This window comes from Pithys albifrons, chromosome Z (assembly GCF_047495875.1).
Source record: "Pithys albifrons albifrons isolate INPA30051 chromosome Z, PitAlb_v1, whole genome shotgun sequence".
Classification (NCBI taxonomy): Eukaryota; Metazoa; Chordata; class Aves; order Passeriformes; family Thamnophilidae; genus Pithys; species Pithys albifrons.
In genome coordinates, this window is record NC_092497.1 from 59,306,797 (window position 1) to 59,327,981 (window position 21,185).

Sequence of the window (21,185 nt, forward strand, 5' to 3'; positions counted from 1 at the left end):
AAACAAAAGAGAGAGATGAAAATCATGCAGGCAAATTATAAACATCTGAATGCACTGAAGCTTTACCAGTCTCTGAGACTGCACTTCCAGTGGTTTGCACAAAAAATTTTAAACATTAGCAATTAGACAAAAACACCTGGCAACTGTAAAAAACAGTTCAATATAGACAATACACAGCCAACTAATTTTAATATATTATTATACCTACAAATGGAATAATTAACGTATATATGTTAATAACATCCTGTATACAACAGGTTAATTATTACTTACACATAGAAAAGGGTCTTCTTTACAAATGCATCCACATAAAACCTTCTTTTCAAAAAACGTTTCAGGGACTTTGGGGTTTTTCCCCCCCAAATTAGGGCAGCAGAACTTTATTGTTCAGTGCAAACCTTGAGGCCACAATAAAAACCTTGGTAACTTTGCCCACATGAACCCAACAGTGTATGTTTCCCCCTGCACTGATGAGGTTGATGGTTTATCTGCCATGCAAATTACATGAGGCCTTGCAGTTTAGCTAATCTGTTGTGTGCAGAGAGACAGTACATGCCTAATCCCATTTCCATGTGTCAAAAGGTGCTCTGCTGCTGTAACTACACACAGCAGTTGAGGAAATCACTGCTTGAGTTCCATCCTACTCCACTCACCCAGTAGAGGAATAACAGCTCACAATTCTCACTGTTCCCATCTTCAATTAAAGACTCACTGCTTGATACAACCTTTTATTCAAGTCATCTACTCCTGTTTCAAATTTAGAAGGGTATTTTGATGACTAAATAAAAGTTTGTTCATCATAGAATCACAGAATGGATTGGGTTGGAAAAGACCTCCGAGATCATCAAGTCCAACCCTTGGTCCAACTCCAGTCCCTTTAGCAGATCATGGCACTCAGTGCCAAGGCTAAGCTCAGGTTAAATACCTTCAGGGATGGGGAATCCATCCCCTCTCTGAGCAGTCCATTCCAATGCCTGAGCACTCTCTCTGGAAAGAATTTTTTTCTCATCTCCAACTTCAATTTCCTGTGGCAGAGCTTGAGCCCGTGCCCCCTTGTCCTGTTGCTGAGTGCCTGGGAGAAGAGACCAACCCCCACCTGGCCAGAACTTCCCTTCAGGCAGTTCTAGACAGTGATGAGGTCACCTCATGTACAGATACAAGTCATGCATCAAGCACTGTAGTTCACCTGGCACCACATACCAAGGGTATGTCAGTCCAAAACTTCAGTTTGTGTTGGTTTCCCAGTGAAAACTGTGATCCTGCTCAGGGTTTTGAACATCCAGCTGACAGGGAGTATGACAGGTTTGTTCTCCTTTCTTTTATAATCATGACCTCTCAAAAAAGCCACATTTCAGTGCCACCAGGAAACAGAGGGACAGAATCTGTAGAAGAACTGGCCTCCTACCAGGAAACTCAGCCAACCCCATTTTATAATCATGAACATAAATACATTCCTAGTTTTAATTGTGAAATAAAAGTAAATACGTAAATAGAGGACATAACCCTGAACTTCACTGTTCTCATAATCAGATGTCAATCTTTATTCCCTGACTAGTTTCCATATAGTACCTACAGCCATGCAATAAACATGCAGAGAAACAATTAAGTCATTTCCTTATGGTACAGAAGTTATGTAAAAGGAAGATTGGTCAGTGGTATTTTAGAAAATATTTTACACGAGTGGCACTTTAATATTTATAACAAGTGCTCGCAGAACACAGTAACCAGAAAGGTATGTAAATAGGTAAATACTTCAGCTTTTGTAATCCTAAAGAAATTTAGAAAAAAAAGTTGCTCAGCCTGAAAAATTTTCCCACTGGAATGCTGTGTCATCTCTCAGTATGGCAAGCCTACATTGTAATATACTTGGTGTATTTTGCTTTTTTTTCCTGTTGTCTTCACCTGCCTCAGGGTGCTTGAGGTCTCCTGTGGTAATTTTATTGTTATACCTTTGTGCATACGTGGCTGTGGGCAGCATTTCCTGAGAATGAAGTATGGGACTGCAATAAAATGCAGAAAGGTAGAGTGGCATGGCCACAATGGGAAGCCAATGTAACCAGGTGCCTCAAGGAAATGAAAAGGAGATAGACTGTACCCCTTGAGCAAACCTGTTTTCTCCAGTTTAGGAAATCTGGTTAAATACCTTCTCTCTGGATTAATATTTTGACCTTAATTTGGAAGTATGATGGCAAACCCTTCAACCAGTGTAGTGACACTACTGTAGCTTTTACTTGAAAAAAAATCTTCTTGAAAGAGACAACAAACACACTTTAAAACAATGTATTTCTGGGTTCCCCTTTGAAAATAAAATATCATTTTTTAAAGTACTGTTTACCTAAAGAAGGCTAAGAAAAAATCCCTGAAAGCAAGAAAAGTCCTAAGGACTGAAAAGACCTGTGAGAGAAAATATGGCACAGATAGCTTTTAAGTAGGAAAGAATTTTATTTAATAATTTTTATATAAAATATATTTAATATAGGGAAACATTTTATTTTTTTTTTCTGTAAGAGGTAAGAAAGCAATTGTTATATCTTTATTTAGCTATGGTCTGCTTGTAGCATACAGTTACCATTAAGTTGGTACAGTCCACACTGTTGTACTCAATGCCAACTTTATCCTTATTTCCTGATACAAAGGAAAAAGGGCAACTGCTAAACCAACTTTCGCCTTACAGTTCAAACTCCATGAAATACGTGGCAATTACAGGGCTATGATTTCCCAAGCAAAATTAATGTTAGTGCTTGCTTTTCTTCTTTATCTTGCATATTTGGGGAGACTAAAGCCACAAACAAACCATAAACATTTGCACAAAGGTTATTAAAAAATCTTGTTGTCCTACAACGTAAGCAAAATTCTGTCCTAAACCTGAAATGAAAATGAAAAAGCAGAAAAGAGAGGTCTTTCAAAACTATCTTTAACATAACAAGTGTTATACATCTGTTTGCCTCAAAGTCCACATTAAAAATAAAGATAAGGTACAGACAGTCACAGAAAATGGTTTTTATTTTGTATTTCTTGTATTAATTTTCTGTTTTATACAGGTCTCTTAAGTAAAAAAAAGTCAACACTGACAACAATAAATTAATCATAACTACGTCTGTAGTCTAAATAAACCCACTTAATTTAGAATATAAACTCTGACTTTTCAGCCATTTTTGACATCTTTTACTCAATGAATGCAACACCAAAAACCAAATGAAAACAAAGCAACTCCCTCAAATCTTCCATATAAGGATGCAAAATGATATTAGTACTGCAAACTGAAAGGCATGCAGAGTATTTGCTTCTGTCCTGACTGCAGACCTCTTATAAAGATATTAAAAAATAACCACTTCAGAGACAGATTACAAAAGTGGTAGTAGCTGCTGGTTTTAACCCCATGGTCTTAAGACAATATAATCCCCGTGGAACAAGCTGCTAAAAAACAGCTCAATTTTCACCTTCCTGGGAACACGGAAATAAAAGTCGTTTTCTTTCTATTACTTTGCACTGAAGTAATTTCCATCATTGTCACAGACATAGTCTGATTACAAATAGAAGTTAGTAAGCCTGACTTCAATCCCCAAGAAAATCATGGAGCCAATTTTCCTGGAAGGCACATCTGAAGGACACAAAGATGACTGGGAACAGACAGCACTGATGTACCATGTGCAAACCAAGCCCTGTCAACCTGATTGCGTTTCTGTGATGAGATGACTGACTGTGGACAAGGGATATGTAAATAATTTTTTTCTTTTTTTTTTACATCAGGTGAGTTTTGAGAAGTACTACAGACTCTTACAGACTTCTTTCTCTTTGAGTCCACAGAAACAATTTTTTTTGGTCAGATTAATGAAAGCATCAAAAATTACCTGAATGCCTCTGAATAGGAACAAGAGACATACAAGGAAATTTAAATAATTTCTAAAGAGATAATGGGGTTTATTCAAGCAAAATGTACCTAACTTTAGAGAGCTGTTACTCCAAGTTGCTCCTGTATGCAGGAGCTTAGTAGCATTCAAATATGACAGTCAAGAAATATGACAGTGAAAACCCAGATCCAGAGGGCATTAAAAAGGAAGTCTGTAACCCTGAATGATTTGAGGTACAAGCAATGCATTAACCTAGAGAGGTAGGAAATAAACAATCTTTCTTTAACATCTAGCATTGTTTGGATAACTGTGCACTGCTTCTAAATTTCTGTGAATGCTTTGAATAAGCTGCACCTTAGGGCACCAAGTCAGAGGCAGTCACAGGATGCAGAACACCAGATACAGACCAGATGTAAAGATCACTTAATGTTTTGCTGGAACACCTTGAGATGATATATTGACAGAAAATGCACTTTGTATCACTTACTAAAGATATATTTATTAATATATGATTTTTTGTTATTAGATAATATAATTATATATGTGTACAGTAAAAAAAATTACAATCACTTATTAATTGTTTATTCTGGTGAACGAGTTGAGTTTGGCAAGTCCAAATTTCACAGAAGAAATCAAAATCAGAATGTTGATAAGCTGGTTGTCAAAAAAAGGAAAATTTTCGTTAGCTTTTAGTGACATGGGATTGTAGGAGAGGGGGCAGAGACAGAAGATGCTTTCCCAGAGAGGGAATTTAACGGTTTAGCCTGTTCAATTGTGGGATCAGGCGAGATTAGAGCGCGCCTCTTTGGAGAATGACAGAAAGTAATCCTAAATGATGTGGGAACACACCCTTTTGTACATTTAGCTTTGTCCTTTTCTCCTAAGGAATCTAGCCACTGTATTATTCTGATTAATAAACACTGACTTTGAAAAGCCTGCTCGATGGTCTGCAAGTGCTTGCTGAGACAAAGGATGACATCTGTGACAGAGGTCTATACTCATTCTGCCAAAGAGAGAAAACGTTCTGCCAATGAGAGGAAACACAGGTCCTAAGCTGAAGAACAACAAAATTATGCATTTTGCCCTTTCAAAACGCAGTCATAAATTTATCAGTTTGAAAGACTACACATCAAAAAGAAGACTGAAGGATGGAGAGCATCTAATAAATGCGTGACAGCATGTTACTTCTGTCATGCACTAAAGAATTTCACACTGTTTGATGGTAGAACAATGACTTCTTAAATCATGATTCAGTGTAACAACTCCTAAGTTTTGATAAGCTTAGCAGCAGACAGAGTACAATAGATACATTTTTAGTACATAAAATTCAGTCGAACTGAGACAAAGGAGCCAAATAAATACTTATTAGAAGACAAAATCTCCTTATAAAAATAGAATTTTACATACACAATATAAAAATGGAAGAAAATGGCTGCTCAAAGTTTTGAATTTTTTTTAAATTTACTGGACAGAACAGCACTGAACAGAATGAAAAATTTCTGTATATGTCCAGACACTATGGATTATATTATAAAATGCATTATGTGTGAAAGGGTTAGGCAGAACAGAAAGTGAGTGATCCTATGAAATATAACACATTCTGAAAGAAGTGCAGACAAGAGAACAAAATTAAGAAAAGTGAAACAAGAGAAGATTCCCACACATACACAGATAGACTTATCTGTATAGCCCATATAAAAGTATAGGTATGTGATAACAGAACATTAACACCTCCATTAAAAGTCTTTATCGCCCTGCAGTATCATTCTTTCACAATTAGGATTCCCCTATAATTTTATTTTTTTTTAAATTTTTTTCTTACCCTCCCCCCCCCCCCCCGAACAAACCAGTCACCCACCCACCACAAAAATCCCATGGACACAAAAACCAAAACCAAACCCTCAAACCAAACAAACAAAAAAAATCCCCCCAAAATTGGCATCAAACATTGTGCTATGCTTGCCACGTGCACACCTGCACATCTGTAATGCTTTGACAGTGCAGCTGCTGAAAACAAACCAACGAACACACAAACCAATGCAAAACCTCAAAATATCCAACAAAGCACCACACATCCTGATGGCCAAACCTGTCTGCAAAAGACCTGTGTGTTTTATAGTAGTCCAACAGCTACTTCCCACATTCCTGAGGGCCGCAGTTTGAAAGCCACTGTTTCAAAGACAGGAGATTCAAGAAGTCCATAAAGATAAAGAAAATATTCAGCTTCAGATGGTGGTAGAAAAGTCAAAATTAGTCTATAACATATTGAAGAAATGCTTAGGCTTAAATTAGGAAAGCAGTCTGAAAAATGGCAGCAGTAATAGACATAACCTGGTGATGTGACTGGAACACTATTATGACATTTCCACAGTATTAAAAAAGGAGCCTGAATAAACAGCGGTCAGACAAAATAATCCATGTGCACTATCACTGCTCTTACAATTCTTTCTTACTGTTCAGATATTTTAATTTTGTTTTGAATGTCTTCCTACACTGGTTTTGCCCTCTTTCATTGAAAACAAATTTTTATCTGTGTAACTGACATTAATATGTGTGTAACACTTAGAAAGTTTCTCTAAAAGAGAGATGGAGAGCTGGTGAGATGGCAACTTGAACTGTGTGTTCACTTTTGGGTCCCTCAAAAAAGAGATACATTGAGGTGCTGGAGCATGTCCAGAGAAGGCAATGGAGCTGGGGAAGGATCTGGAGCACAAACCTGATGAGGAGCAGCTGAGGGAGCTGAGGGTGTTCAGCCTGGAGAAAAGGAGGCTCAGGGGAGACTACAGCTCACTGAGAGGAAACTGGAATGAGGTGGGGATTGGTATTTCAGGTAACAAGGGATAGGAGGAGAGAAAACGGCCTCAAGTAGAGCCAGGAGGGGTTTAGACTGGATATTGGGAAAAATTTCTTCACCGAAAGTGTTGTCAAGCACAGGACAAGCTGCCCAGGGAAGTGGTGGAGTCACTCACTGTCCCTCGAGGTATTTGGGAGACATGTAGATGTGGCACTTACAGGCATGGGCATGACATGGAATAGTGCTGGACTTGGCAGTGCTGGGATAAGGGTTGGACTTGGCAGCACTGGGATAAAGGTTGGACTTGGCAACACTGGGATAAGGGTAAGTTTTCTAACCTAAATGATTCTGTGATTCAAAAACCCTCAGACAAATAAAGCTACAGGACAACACAGTTCTGTCCCAAACAAATCTGATCCCCAGCCACAATTTTCTGAAGACAGTTACCAGCCAATGTAATTACTTTCAGAGTAACATATATAGTGCCAATATAGTGTTGTTTCTATTTCCAATGTATTGGAGAAACCCAAGCTGAACAGAAGAGGATATGGAGATAGGATACAGCAAGGAATACAGGCAGTGATAATATTTATTTTACAACCTTAAGCCTGTGCAGACTTCTTATTATGCCTGCGTACATTTGTAGATGAGCATTTAAAACAGCTCTGGGAATAGCATTTGCTGTTCCAGGCTTCGCAGTGATCAGCAGAAGGGCAAGCACTGTATTCCGTCATGGAGAAATGAATCTTCACGAGCAGTGAAGACTGGACATCCAAGGAAAGAGGTGCAAAGAGGGATCACAGAAGGAGGTGCAAAGAGGTAATCAAGGTACAGATTCCCTTCCAGATGTGCAGTAATACGTAACAGAATCACATATATATTTGCAAAGTATAGTTTAAGCCACTGCCCATATGTAACCCTATGAGGCTTTTTAAAATAAAATACAGTAAGACACAAATTCATGTTTTTATACATAATCTGTATATATTTTACTTTGCTGAGCCCTGGAATTGACATAATGCTTTTCTTAAAATTGCTGAGGGAAAGTACATTACTGAAAGTATCTTTAAAGATCTAAAATATATCCAAAAAGGACAATAACATTTGATGCAGTGGCTGACAGACTGCTCTGACTGTTTCCCATTGTGCCAATTGTTGCTTAGGTCTCACATCACAGCATGAAGCTACATACAGCATGTGCTGCAACAAATCTATACAATCAGGGAAGGACAGACTGTCAGTCTCAATTTTGCATTTTTCTGTTTTTGTCAGCATGTATCACTCCACAGCTCAACATGAATTAACTTTAACACAGGATTTTGTGTCTGTTAACATTTAATACATTCCAATGCAGTTTTATTGTTCTACTTTGGAAAACACAGTCAGACAAAAGTGACGTTACTGGCCATTAATTTCATGATGACTAATGAAACTAAGGTTGTTCATATAAATCAATACAACTGTATGCTGAGAAGTGAGTACAGCTGACAGGGAGAAACAGGGAGATAATTTAGAAAGGTTCCATACTGTGAATCACCAAAAGCTTGAAAAATAACAAAGGAACCACTTTCAGGGAAGTTGTTGTGTAGATCCTCACTGTTAAATATCTGAAATATGTTGTGCATATTCTTGTACAAGTTAAGAGTTGAGTTCTGATGAAAAAAAAAGAATTTATCTGCAATTTCATAAGGAATAAAGTGTCAAATATTGACACCTACAATGCATCTGTGAGATGTCTGTAGCTGAGTCTTCTTAGAATAGCAACATTTCGAGCATTAATTAGCTGTCCTGTATAATGAACAGAAGGAAACTTCATAAAATTAGCTGAGTGTATTCACCTAAGGAACTCTTTAAACAATAATTAGCATGATGAAATGCAAACAAAAAATGCTAGCTCCTAAGGGCTTGAAAAATACTTGTTTTATGAAGTATTTCTCAAGTGTACTTCACATTCAGGCATCCAATCCATTCCCTTAAAAACAAAGGCCATTTTCTTAGGAACTCTGAAGCAAAGCAGTTTAGCACAGCAGAACCTTTTGTCTCTGACAAAATCTGGAATTTTTATCTAATCAGATCAGAAAATACTGAAGGGTGTATGCCAATTAGAGCATGTCTAATTATTAGTACTAGACATTAATAAAATGCCAAATTTAAAATATAAGTACGGTTCCAACAGAATAAAAATGCACAGCAATGCTGCTTGCTAAAGAAACTGCTTATCTAAGTTGCTTAGTGGGCATTAATTTTCCTTTGGGCTGCTTAATATAAACATGGAAGTTTTCCCCTTTTATATGGTTATGTAAGAATGCAATAGCTTACCTAACAACTTCATTCAGGACACCTTGTTCAAAAGAAACTAAAAACTGAAATAATGAAGAAATTATGAAGAAAAAACCCAACCTTTTTCTTTTCTTCTTTTTTTCCTAATTGCCTAGATAAAGAAGCACACCGACACCACTTGTTTAGAAGATAAGTATTTCTCCAATGATGTATCCGGTAGTAATTTTTCCAAAAAGCAGACGCCTTAAAGAAGACATTCTTAGTTTGCAAATTGGGGTATAACCAGTAGCCCAAGAATAAGCTCAACTGGGAGCTACACAGTTCAATAATAAAGTCCATTTGTGTTTCAGCTGTTTCCTCTCATTACAGTTTGTGCTGCCATGGCAAATAACAATTTTTGATACACAAAGTATTAATTTTCTTTATGCAGGTCTAAAAATCAAATTAAGTACATGTTAGCCATAAATGATAACCAATGCTGATGAGTATTACCTGTGATAAAGCTTGTGAGGAAAAAAGGTCTCTGATAAATTGTGGATATGACATTACTTATTATTGTTCAGAAGTTTTTAATGACACTGGTTGTGTTCAACTACATACACTTAATAAACTCATGCTTGCAACCTTAGGTGAAAGTTATCTTAGTGATGATGACAGTGACAGTCACATAGACACATAAGTCAGATAACCACTGGAAGTTTCAAGTTCTGGTCCCTTTACTCACTGACAGAGCTTCAAACCTGCAGTCTGAAAATGGCACTATGAAAAATCCATTTGATTGACACTTGAGTCTTTTGGAAAACCCTTTTTTTAGTCACAGAAAAAGTCCTTCCTTTCAACAGCGGCATCATTCAGATAAGTAAACATAAAATCTTGCTTTATTGCCTGTAAAAACAATCTTTCTGGGAATGCTGAAGTAGTCTGTTCTATCACCAGGTAAGATTCTTAAAAAATTTGACAAATTTTAGCCCATGGAAAGGGTCCAAACAGTCAAACACAACCCAGCTGAAGGTGGTGTCCATGGACTCTTGTTGCAGAGTGGCAAGCATTTATCTGTAGCACATCTGCAGCAGCCTCAAACTCTTTTCTTGATGTGTAAGCAGTCACACAGCCTGAAGAAACACATTTGCTCCTTTCTGCCGGAAGAATAATTACTTTCGATATTATTTCTACTTTTGAGCATGAATTTTATGAGGAAGAACATGGTGATTCATTTTCTGTTTCATAATCCAGAAGGGTGAGTAGTGTGGTTTAGCATAGCAGTGACCATGAAAGCGAAACCTGAACTGCTACTGAAGTTTCCAGATATGTGATCCCAGCAGATAAATTCATTCTTATTTATCTTATCTTCTGACAGCTTTTACAGGGACCACAGTGCTTTACATTCCACTACAAATGACTTGGTGTTCAGGTGAGAAGGACCCAGCCCTTGCTAAACAATGTGGAGCAAAAAAATTCCAGCAGTATGCACATAAAAATGTAATTTGTTTGTGGAAAATAGGTTGGTGAGTTATTTCCAAATCTATATCTCATTTTTATACTGATGCAATTCCAAAACTGCTACTATTTAGTTGAATTGTATGGTCACAAAACTGCAGACCAGGTGTGAGTGAGACAGAAAGACAAGGTCAATATAATCACAGCTAAACTCAACTAAACAGTTTCTTTTTGATTCAACAGGAAGAGGAGAAAAAGAAGGAACTTTTGTCAAGGAGTAAGGAAGTATTTTTTTCCTCTCTCCCTGTGTTTGCCACAAGATTCCATGAACATTACTCAGAAATATCAACAGTGCTGCTACAGGTAATTTTCAACAGTGAACACACCTTTGTGCATGTAGTGTAAAAAACAATTTTGATCCTTGAGATAGATCAATACCTCTGTTCTCCTCAGCTATGAGTGTTGCTTTTATCCTGGATATATTTTGTTCTACTATACTGCAGACAATACATTCCCAAACCTGAAATGGACTTCCACCACATTTTGTTGTTACTGCTTTTTGCTTCACTATCTCTGTCTTCAATCATATTGACACTAATTGTTTCAAAAAAAAAAAAGAAAAAAGGAAAAAAAGTTTAGATTTCTTTTCAACTGAAACAGTATTTTTACCAGAATTCTGTGTTTACTGGCTGTAAACCCCTACCCTTTGTATTTAAACTTTTTGGTTGCTCAGAAAATATGATGCTGCACAGGACCTACCCTGTAAAATCCATTTCTAGCTAGGACATTACTCAGGTCAACGCTAGATAAACAGTATCTTCTGTTCACTCTACATGTGATAACTCTTCTTCAGCCCTCTGGAGCCAGCCATTTAAAATATTTTCTGTCAGCTCTGCCTGTTGCCTTGTTTTTTTTCTTTCTGCTCTTTGTTGCTCACAGTCATGCTCAAGAACATCATAGCTCCTATGGTATTAAGTAATTATGAACACTAAATGCTTCATCTGTAAATTGAACAGAAAATTCAACAGGGACTAAAACCCAAAAGAAGAATAAGCTTATACTATTAACTACTGATTTATTTCCAGTGTGAGTGATACTAAAATGAGGATAATTAGAAATTATTCATACACCTACACTCTAATTTACTTCGGCAAACAAATTATGTCCACAGATTTGTCAAGCGCAGAATCACACAGGAAATGAGCAAGGTGTTGTTGGGAGGTTGGCATTACATACATTTCAGAAGTGTGTGCAGTACTTTTTAAGAATGATAACCTGAACTGAAGCCATAATCCTCTTTCATTGCACTCAGCAACACAGCCATGTGAAATATTCAGGAAACTGAATTAAAGCAAGCCATGGAGAAGAAAAAATTATTCACATGCACAGACAAGTTTCATGCTGGTCCAGCAACTAACTTTCATTAGTGGTGGGAGACCCTAACTCCATTATGGCTGATAATCTTCATTTACCCACTAATATTTTTTGCCATCAAAATGCTGCAAGCAGAAGAAAGCAGTAGGTTTTACTTCCTTGTTAGTGGTCTATTGGTATTCAAAGGATGACAGATCTGTGACAAAGAAGGTAAGAAAAAGACAAAATAATAAAGCTAGCTGGAGGTTTGGAGACACCAAAGCTGCTCTGCTCTTCTGCTTTCCAGTTTCCATGGACTTCATGCCAAAGTTGCTTCCAAAGTCTCTAAGACTGAAATTCTAAGACTTTTTCTTCAGTCTTCCGAACTTTACTGCAGATTAAGAAGAAGACACTTACATTTTATGTAACAGGTTCAGCTAAAGAAGCTGAAACTGAGTGTATTTCTGATTGATTATATTGGGGAATGACATTATCACATAATACAATTTATACTCCTTTAATCAAAACCTTTCATTAAGGCTAAGAATTTATTATTAAACTTTAATTACAGGCACATCACTAAGACACAGTCCCTTTTTCTCTAAGAATTCATTTAATTTTCCATGCACATTAAATAGTTTTAAATAAATATTGCCTTTCTGGGATGTCTATATAAATAAAAGTAACCTTTTCTCCTATTCTCAACTAGAAAAGCTAAACAAAACAAAATAGATCTAGTTTTCTTGGCCAAAATTACACCAAAAACTTAAAGAATGGTACATAAATTAGGAGACAAGTCATAAATATGTTATAAACAAATGGCCCCTGTAAGGGTCAGTAAATAGTACAGCAAGCAACAGACTGCTGTTTAATTCAACTCATCATGTTCAAGTATATGTATCTTGTGTATGAAATTATATCTTGGTTGTAATTTTAAGCTCAGTAAATGAGAAACAGAATTATATAAATTATACTAGGTACTAATTCCCTCTGTCTTTCTAATAGCCATAAGTAACATCATTAACACATACAGAAAACAGTACAGGCAAGATGGTTAAGAGTTTTAACAGAATTACAGTGTAATCTGCTAAAAAAATGCTTCTAATGTAAACTTTTCATCATTTGTTTAATTGCAACAACAAATTAATCCATATTTCTGTAATACCACTCAGTTGAAGAGTGCATGACTTAGTTAGGAGAATGGAGTTAGATTAACTTTTTGTTGGTGCAATGTAGCCTTTTCCAACAGTTCTTTGTGGACTGTAGGAATCTGCAGCACTTTTGAAGGCTTCGTGGAAGACTCAAATGTGTCACAGAGTAATCTACACGTAATTCCAGAACAACCACATTTCTGCTACAAAATTTTTAGAGATCCATAATGCAGAATACCACTGGTATGAATCAAAAGGTACATTGATGTAGGTAGATTTAAAAGAAAACTGCATGCACATTTAAAGCAGCAAATACACAATATTACACATATAAAAAAAGCTTAATTTTAAGCAAAAGCAGGCATTTATTCAGAGCACACATGTATGAATGCATGAATCAAATCTGCATGGACATCTTAAAAATATTAACAATGCACCCAAAGAATCAATTACATCATTGCTTGGCTCAAAATTTCTAAAAATTTAAAAGAAGCACTCCCTGCCCCCCATGCCTTCCACAGACACCCAACTCCCTCTTTAAAGCGATTTAATAGAAAGATAAAAATGTGAACATTGCAATTACAAAGACAGACACTCATTGGGAGATTAAAGTCCAGGATCCTGAGACATTGCATGAAATAATCAGTCTTTTAGAATGAGATACTGTAATATCTTTGTCTGTTCTGGTTGTTGCAAGTTAGCTGTTGAACTAAAATTAACTTGCAGGCCTGGACATGCCCAGAGAAATTATCTGGAACAAATTCATATGAAGTCTTACAGAAAAATCAACATCTTGAATGCAGCTAAAACTACCTAAAAATTAAGAGCTTGCTCTGGAGTATATATTGAAAACTTTTCCACAGAATCCAGGGAAGCATCAGGAAGCAATAATCTGTTTTATGCAGTTTTACAACCTGTTTCAGACATAGCTTCAAAAGGGGAATATTGCCTTAAAATACCATCAATTCAACAGATGAAGACAGCAGTTATTGGAATGGAGACCACAGCCAGTAAAAAAATTTGGAGCCTCCTCATCAAACATAATTCCTGCTTGTTTACTTCTATTTCATCATTTCAAAGCAGAAAATAACTGAAAAATGTTCATATACAGAATGCTTTACCAGCAAATATTATGTATCATCTGCTATAAAATCAATTGTCTTGGTGTTTCTTCTGAACTAATTGCCTCTTCTGAAAATTATCATTTTTACCCAGTAGAGCTTGATAGCTGTGTAGGCGACCCTCTTCCACACCTCTGTCCTTATTATACACCTGAATTAGAATGAAATTTCTTCTCTCATCTCAATGAAAAATGTGAACTTGAATTGAATTACTTGGATTCCACTATAAGCCAAAATGTGTCTCCTGCACTGACTAAGGACAACACCAAAACATGTCAAAGTATGGAGTGCCTTAGCTGTATAAGTGCTACTTTATTATGTTAACCAACACCTGGATATCAGGTGGAAAGAACACTGAGATTTAGGTCTGTTACCTGTTTTTTATTCTAAATGCCTCAAAGATGTCATACACTACTGGGAGTGAAGAAACTTCAGCTATTTAAACCTTATGTTAATGAGTTTGCAGCTTAATTTTAGAAGATACGGTCATGTAGCTAAAACATCTTTAATAAATTCTGTTAAACAATTAAAGAATAGACATTCTACACTGGAAGAATTCAGGGATAATTTTCAGAAATTATATGCATGAAGTAACTTTTTCTAAATCAACTGAACTGCTCACCAGTTTAGACCAGTATTACACACAACTCAGTCACAGAAACACGTATCTCAAGCAGCAATAAACCTGTTGCTGAGGCATTTTTAGTGTTCACTGTCGCTAAATGTTTAACAGGCCTCTAAAGCACAATCTGTCACTGCTAGAAAACTTTGCTGCAGCTCTAAAGCCATGGAAACAGCTGCAGAGATTCACAGGGAACTGTAACAGTCCCTTGAGTCGGAACAAGCAGAAGAGATCTTGTCAGTCCCACAGGGCCTGGGCACAGGTTTCAGATCACTTACCACTTCCCTGCATTTTTGTTAAGTAGTTAGAAGATGCTCATCTCCCCAGAAGGTATGTTCACCCAACAGAATTGGAGAGTTCACATGTGAGGCCAACTTCACCTCTGCAACTGCTTGCAAACTGTTTTTCTACAGGGATTGTAAACTGTATGGACTTACGTATCCACTTTGACCTCTGAAATATTTCAGCTACTACAAACTTCACACATAATCTTAGCAAAACTGGGTTAATGCCAATGTTAGGGCACCAAAATGTACTGGTAAGCACAGATCACCACATCTGCTATAGTCATCTGTTTATTAAATACATTTCTACCTGAACTAGTTAGACCAAATACTAGGGAATAAAAAAGTCACTTGGAAAAAAAACCATTTAACAAGATTTTATAGCCTCAATGAGATGATGTTTTGTTATTCAAAACAATAACAAGATTTGTTTCTCTCTTTTTTGGTAATTATTAAATACAAAATACTACTCTTTTCTTTTCAATGACACAGAGAAATTTTTCTGCCATGTGGGAAATACTTCAGTTCTGAAGTAAATAACAGCTCAGATCTAACTACCATCGACCAGACGTGATACAGAAGTGAGATGCTGGTCACTGGAGTGATGCTGCCAGAAGTACAACTCCCACTGCAGTAACCTAAAGTCAGCTAAACCACCCTCAGCTGCATGACATCAAGAACTCAATGCCTAGTAGTGTTCAATAAGCACATTAAGGATTCTTTCAGTTAAGACACTTGCACAAAATGTTCTTCTCCTCAAGCAACTTTAAAGAGATAGTAGGAATAACAGTGGTCATTTCTGTTTGGTTAAAGGACTGCAGTAGCAAAAATCAGTTGTGTGGTCAAGTGGAATGACAGACTTTAGTTTTAATGTTTCCCCAAGGAGCAAACATGAGAAATCTCCCAGCACTGATATTTAAAGTGAAATTTTCCAAAGGAAAATCCATGCATGTAGTCAAACAATGGCTTCAGCTCTCAGCAACAAAGGAAGGTTACTCCCAAAGAAAAAGAAATTGCGCTCTACAAAACAATCTTTAGGAATGGTTACTTTCAGCATTACAGGCTGGCAGGAGCACTTTGAATCACAGGGAAATTTTCCTTCAAGCAAAACATGAGAAATGTTTTGTGTCTGTTAAGCATTTCTGTTCTCAGTCACACACCTATAGTCCATTTCCCAGATGGGCTGAAAACAGTGTCTTATTATGGCACAAAAGTACATATAATGAGTATTATCAGTCACTCAGGAGACCTCGCCTGTCATAATATGGAGTTTCATTCACTTCAAAGGCATTACACTGATCTTCATGACCAAGGACCTGGACCATTTGTGGCTGACTAAATTACATTAAATACCATATTTCCCTAAACCACTCTCTTAGAAGGAAGGTTTATCCATGCCCGTGACAGACTGTAGAATATTGCTCATTACTGACAAGTAGAATATACACACAAACCAAGATTTCTTTCCCAAGCAACGACTGTCATTAAAAGACCAAGGCAAAGAAGTTCCTGGGCAGTGCAGAGTTCATCCTGACACCTCACAGTGGAAGAGGCTACACTGACTGGTTAATTTGGGAACTTGGCACATCGTGTGCACCGGGAACAGGAAACTGGCCAATAGAGAAGCTAATGCAGAGTATTTATGAAAAAAAGCAGCTTGTTTAAAACCCATTTGGGATGTGGACTATTACAAAGGCAGTTCTCATTAAGAGCAATTGGCTGATTTCCTCCTGAAACTCATTCCTTTCCATCAAGATCCTGAATTTTCAAGACCTTCCTATATACAAAACTAAAATCTTAGATTCTACATGGCATTTTAAAATTAAAAAGTTTTAGTATCTCCAGAACAGAAAAATAAAAAGGTAACCTAATATAACTTTTTGAAAAGATTAAAAAATATTATATTGATTTTTCCAGAGTAGTAGTAGACTGTAAATGAGATACCTACATATGCAATTTTTTCATTGTTTCTTTTTTTCAATGCAGTTTTGTTTTGTAATTCAGAAAAATGCTGATATAAGTATTCTCCTTAGTGAAGAACTAAAATCTGAATGTAAAATACATGTAGATTAAATCAAACAGATATTTAAACCAAATTTTGAAGGAATAGGTATTGTATTTATAAAACAGCTTTCACATATTAGAAAAATAATTAATTAAGTAATATCCTTTTATGATCTGACTGCTTTAGTCGCAAACTTGGAAGATTATTGCCAAATAGATTTATTAGTAATAGAAAATAAGTATATAATTTACAACCAATTCTAACAGCTTCTTTTGTTAACTTGTGTCTTTGTTAATCTTGTTTTTGCTCTTTTATCCTTCATCTTTTATGAATATATGTAGATAGAGACAGAGACAGAGTGAAAGAAAAAGACTAAGTGTAATGTTCAAAGAAAAAAAAAGAAGATAAAAAATGTAACTTGTGAAATGTCTCTTTAGGCCAGCTGATTGCAGGGTAACTACCAAAAAGCTGACATACACACTTTTATTTATATCTACTCAAAAGCAAGAAATGTCAAAGAATCAGGATGAAGCTGATTTCCCTCTTGTGTATGTGCATAGGTTTTGATTATAGGCTTTTTCCTCAATTGATGAACTATTGCGTGGAGTTCTGAAAATCACTTTACAAAAATAGTGCTGTGTTCGGGGTCAATACCTCTCCAACAGTCAGCTATAAAGTCAGCTATGAAGTTGCCACTTTTTTGGAGGGGGAAAAAAATGGGATCAGGTCCTCTTTATTTTGACTAGAGAAGTTTTGGAAGTCTGCTTCCAAGGAGTATAGAAAAACCCACATCTGATTAAGTTTTGGTATTTGCTCACATTTTTCTTTCTGCCAAGAGGGCAAACTGAATGTGACTTGGCACAATTTAAAAACTATCTTTAAACCTGGGAAAGAATATGACATTATCTGAGGATTTGCTCTACTAAACAATAGTAGCTGTAATACTAAATACAGAAACTACCTGACAATATTAAAAAAGTGTAACGAGAAATGTAATGTTGAAGTTGATTTTTTCCCATTATCAAAAGACCAAATCTTAAAAATTTTGCACGATGCATTTGTTTTCACCCTTCTTCAAAAGCCTCACTGCCTTTCAAGGGTAACTAAGGAGTTTACACAAGTAACTTCCTACACTACATGCAGTGCATCTGCAATCCCTATAATGGGTGATACTCTTTATAGGAAAAAAACATCATAGAATCATAGAATTGATTGAGTTGGAAAAGACCTCCGAGATCATCAAGTCCAACCCTTGGTCCAACTCCAGTCCCTTTACCAGATCATGGCACTCAGTGCCACGGCCAATCTCAGGTTAAAAACCTCCACGGATGGGGAATCCACCCCCTCTCTGGGCAGCCCATTCCAATGCCTGAGCACTCTCTCTGGAAAGGATTTTTTTCTGATCTCTAACTTCAATTTCCCCTGGCAGAGCTTGAGCCCTTGCGCCCTTGTCCTGTTGCTGAGTGCCTGACATGGTCCCTACTTCTCATTTTTAATAATAAAACATAAAAAGTCTGAGAACTGAGCAGACTTGAGAGTCTTCATGCACACACAGCTAATTCCACAGCAACTTTCCACAATTCCCTTGTTCCCAGCTTTTTTGCTTTCCCCACTGTATCAATTTCCTCACAGAAAATAGAAACAAGTGTTAGCAACAAGCAGGTATCTGAATTCCATGTTTGCTCTGCAGCAGCTGACGGGAGACTGCACCTCATGTGCTGAGTTGCCAAAGGATCTGTCTCCACACTGGGAACACTTCCTGGGGATGCACCAAAATGAGACTCCAGTGCTGGTAAGGGTTTTGGAGCACTTTGCCAATGTAAACATCTAATTAGAGTAAACTCTTCTTGCTTAATGGCTGGCCTGTGGCATTGGTATCATAGGTAGAATACACCATCTAAAAGTCATTTCAGAAGAGGTGGTTTTTATTAGGAAAAAAGCCAGATTAAGTGTAATTCCTAAAACTTAATGAAACCTGTGATGGGGACAGGGAGAAATCATGGATCTTTAGATGTTTTTCTCCCAGTTTATTTAGTCTTTTGCCATGCTGCCTTCTCCATATGCAATACAAACATAAAATCAAATTTAATTGACATTAATTATAGGGCACTATTAAAAACTGCTCCTTGCTTTTAATGTCTTTCTTTAATAATTTCTGCACCTTTAGAACTACTATATAGCCACTCCAAGTTTTGCTGCAGAAAGCCAGAAAAGGAAGAGAGGAATCATAAAACACTTTTTTAATTCAAAGCTGAGCAGTTGTTCTGCAAGCACTACCACTCTTCCCACGCAACAGCATGAATTACACTTTTTCCACCTAGGTTTTTTTTCCCTGACCTTCTTTGGCATTTAAGTGCAGAAAAGAAAGTATTTCAGGGCTGCATGTGTCACTCTCAGAGATCTGAAGTTCCGGTTGCCTGCAGAGGCCACTTAAAAACATTAGCGTTCTCCTGGGAAAAGCAGCCTTTGGACATACTCTCATCCATAACAAAAGAGATTCTAAATAATAATCAGTGTGAGAATATATTGTTTCTCTTTGACCACTGGTGTAGGAAACCTGGTTGTATCATAAAGTCTCGTGAAGAGAAGAAGCATGTAGAGGCAAATAATGGGAAAATAGGACGCCTATGGAGCATGTTCAAACTCTCAGGAATAGCTTTTACCGAGATTAAAAAGGGAAATGAAACTGAATCCTTTGACTAGCTTTGCAGTGAACCTTTGACTAGTTTGCAGTGAAGTGAGTATACAGTAGCAATTCGTTCCATTCAGGGCTCTAAAACTTTTTAGTGCTGTATCTGTGTAAGGTACTTTTAGGTTATGATTTGATTTGTCAAGCAGGAAGTTGATTTAATTTTCAACAGAGATCTCTCTTCTAAACAATAACAATTAAATTGTATTTTACCTATAGACACAGACACTGTCTTTAAATGCAAAGTAATTTTATTCCTTCATTAAATGTAAATTTTTAAAAATCAACTCAGGTCAAAAGCCTTTAAAAATGATGGCCTTTTTTTTTGGTCAGAGGCATTAAAACAAGCTGACAGCAGCTGGATGGACAGCCCATGCTTTCAGAAAAAGAATCTCTTTCATTTAACAAGCTTATTCTTGATCTAGAATTGCTTCTTACAAAGAGAATAGAGATCAATCTTTTCCTAGTGCTTTTACACTTCAGTTAGTTGCATATCTATCTATAATTACATCAATTATTCAAACAGCATATAGATGCTTCTTTAAAGCATCACATTTTAAAGTAGTCTCCATTTTAAACTGATTTCTTCAAAAAGATACTTTATTTGGCAATGACTAAAATTACATACCGAAGGTATAGAATATCTTCAGATACAATTCAAACCGTGCTTTGTCAAACAATCTTTTATGGTTTAAATATCCACAGGTCATTTAATAGAGGGAAAAAAATATTCTCAATGAAAGAGAAAATCTTTCACCCTCTTTCTCTGTATATGGTCCCTCGATTTTGTCATATCCACAGTAAAAAGAAGCCCTACTATCAATATTGAGCACTCTGAGGACTTGAAAGACACAATAACCCAAGCAAGTTATTTTTCTATTTCATTTTTTCTGAAGAAAGGGATTCAGAGATTGCATGTGAAACATTCTATCACTGCTAACTCTCACATGCATCAATTTCATGTATCTAAAATAATTCATGCCCTAGGAATTCTCATCAGAACAAGTACACGAATTACCAGCAGCTTTAGCAGTTTCAAGCACATGCACAGCTAAACAATCTGCCTTCAAATTCCCTGTAAGATTACGTAGTAAACAGAAAACCAAAATATTGAGACGAATGTTAAGTGCAATTAGATATAATAAGACGGGCATGTAGTGGGAGCACTCCCTGAGCTATATGCAAACATTCATACATATACAATGAGTATTCTGGTTGATTGAAACAACTGGGAAAGCAACTGTGACAAACATGCCCGAGTGTGCCACAGTCTCAAACCGTTTGCTGCACCTTCACAACAAACTGCAGAAATCTGCATTAGAAGTTAAGAATGGGATGCCAACCACATGCCTGGGATCAAACTGGATGGGTCCAGAATCCTTTCTTTTTTTTTTTTTTTTATTTTCTTAATGATGCTGTGAATTGTATGTGCAGCTGCAAATTTCACTGGAACATTTTCAAGGCTATTTCAGCATGGTAGCACCAAAAGAACCCAGAGAACAGAATTCAGCACAAATGCATTACAAGTGCTGCAGACTCCTCATCATGAACTTTGATATGAAAACAGAAATCCTGACAAAGTGCATCTGCTGAACACA

At 36.6% G+C, this 21,185-nt stretch overlaps 1 protein-coding gene across 1 annotated transcript in view; it reads right to left on the reverse strand.

Annotated features, from left to right (window-relative positions):
- The window catches only part of FBXL17 (F-box and leucine rich repeat protein 17), a 294,482-nt gene that overhangs the window by 19,673 nt on the left and 253,624 nt on the right, over positions 1-21,185 (reverse strand). The window lies entirely within an intron of this gene.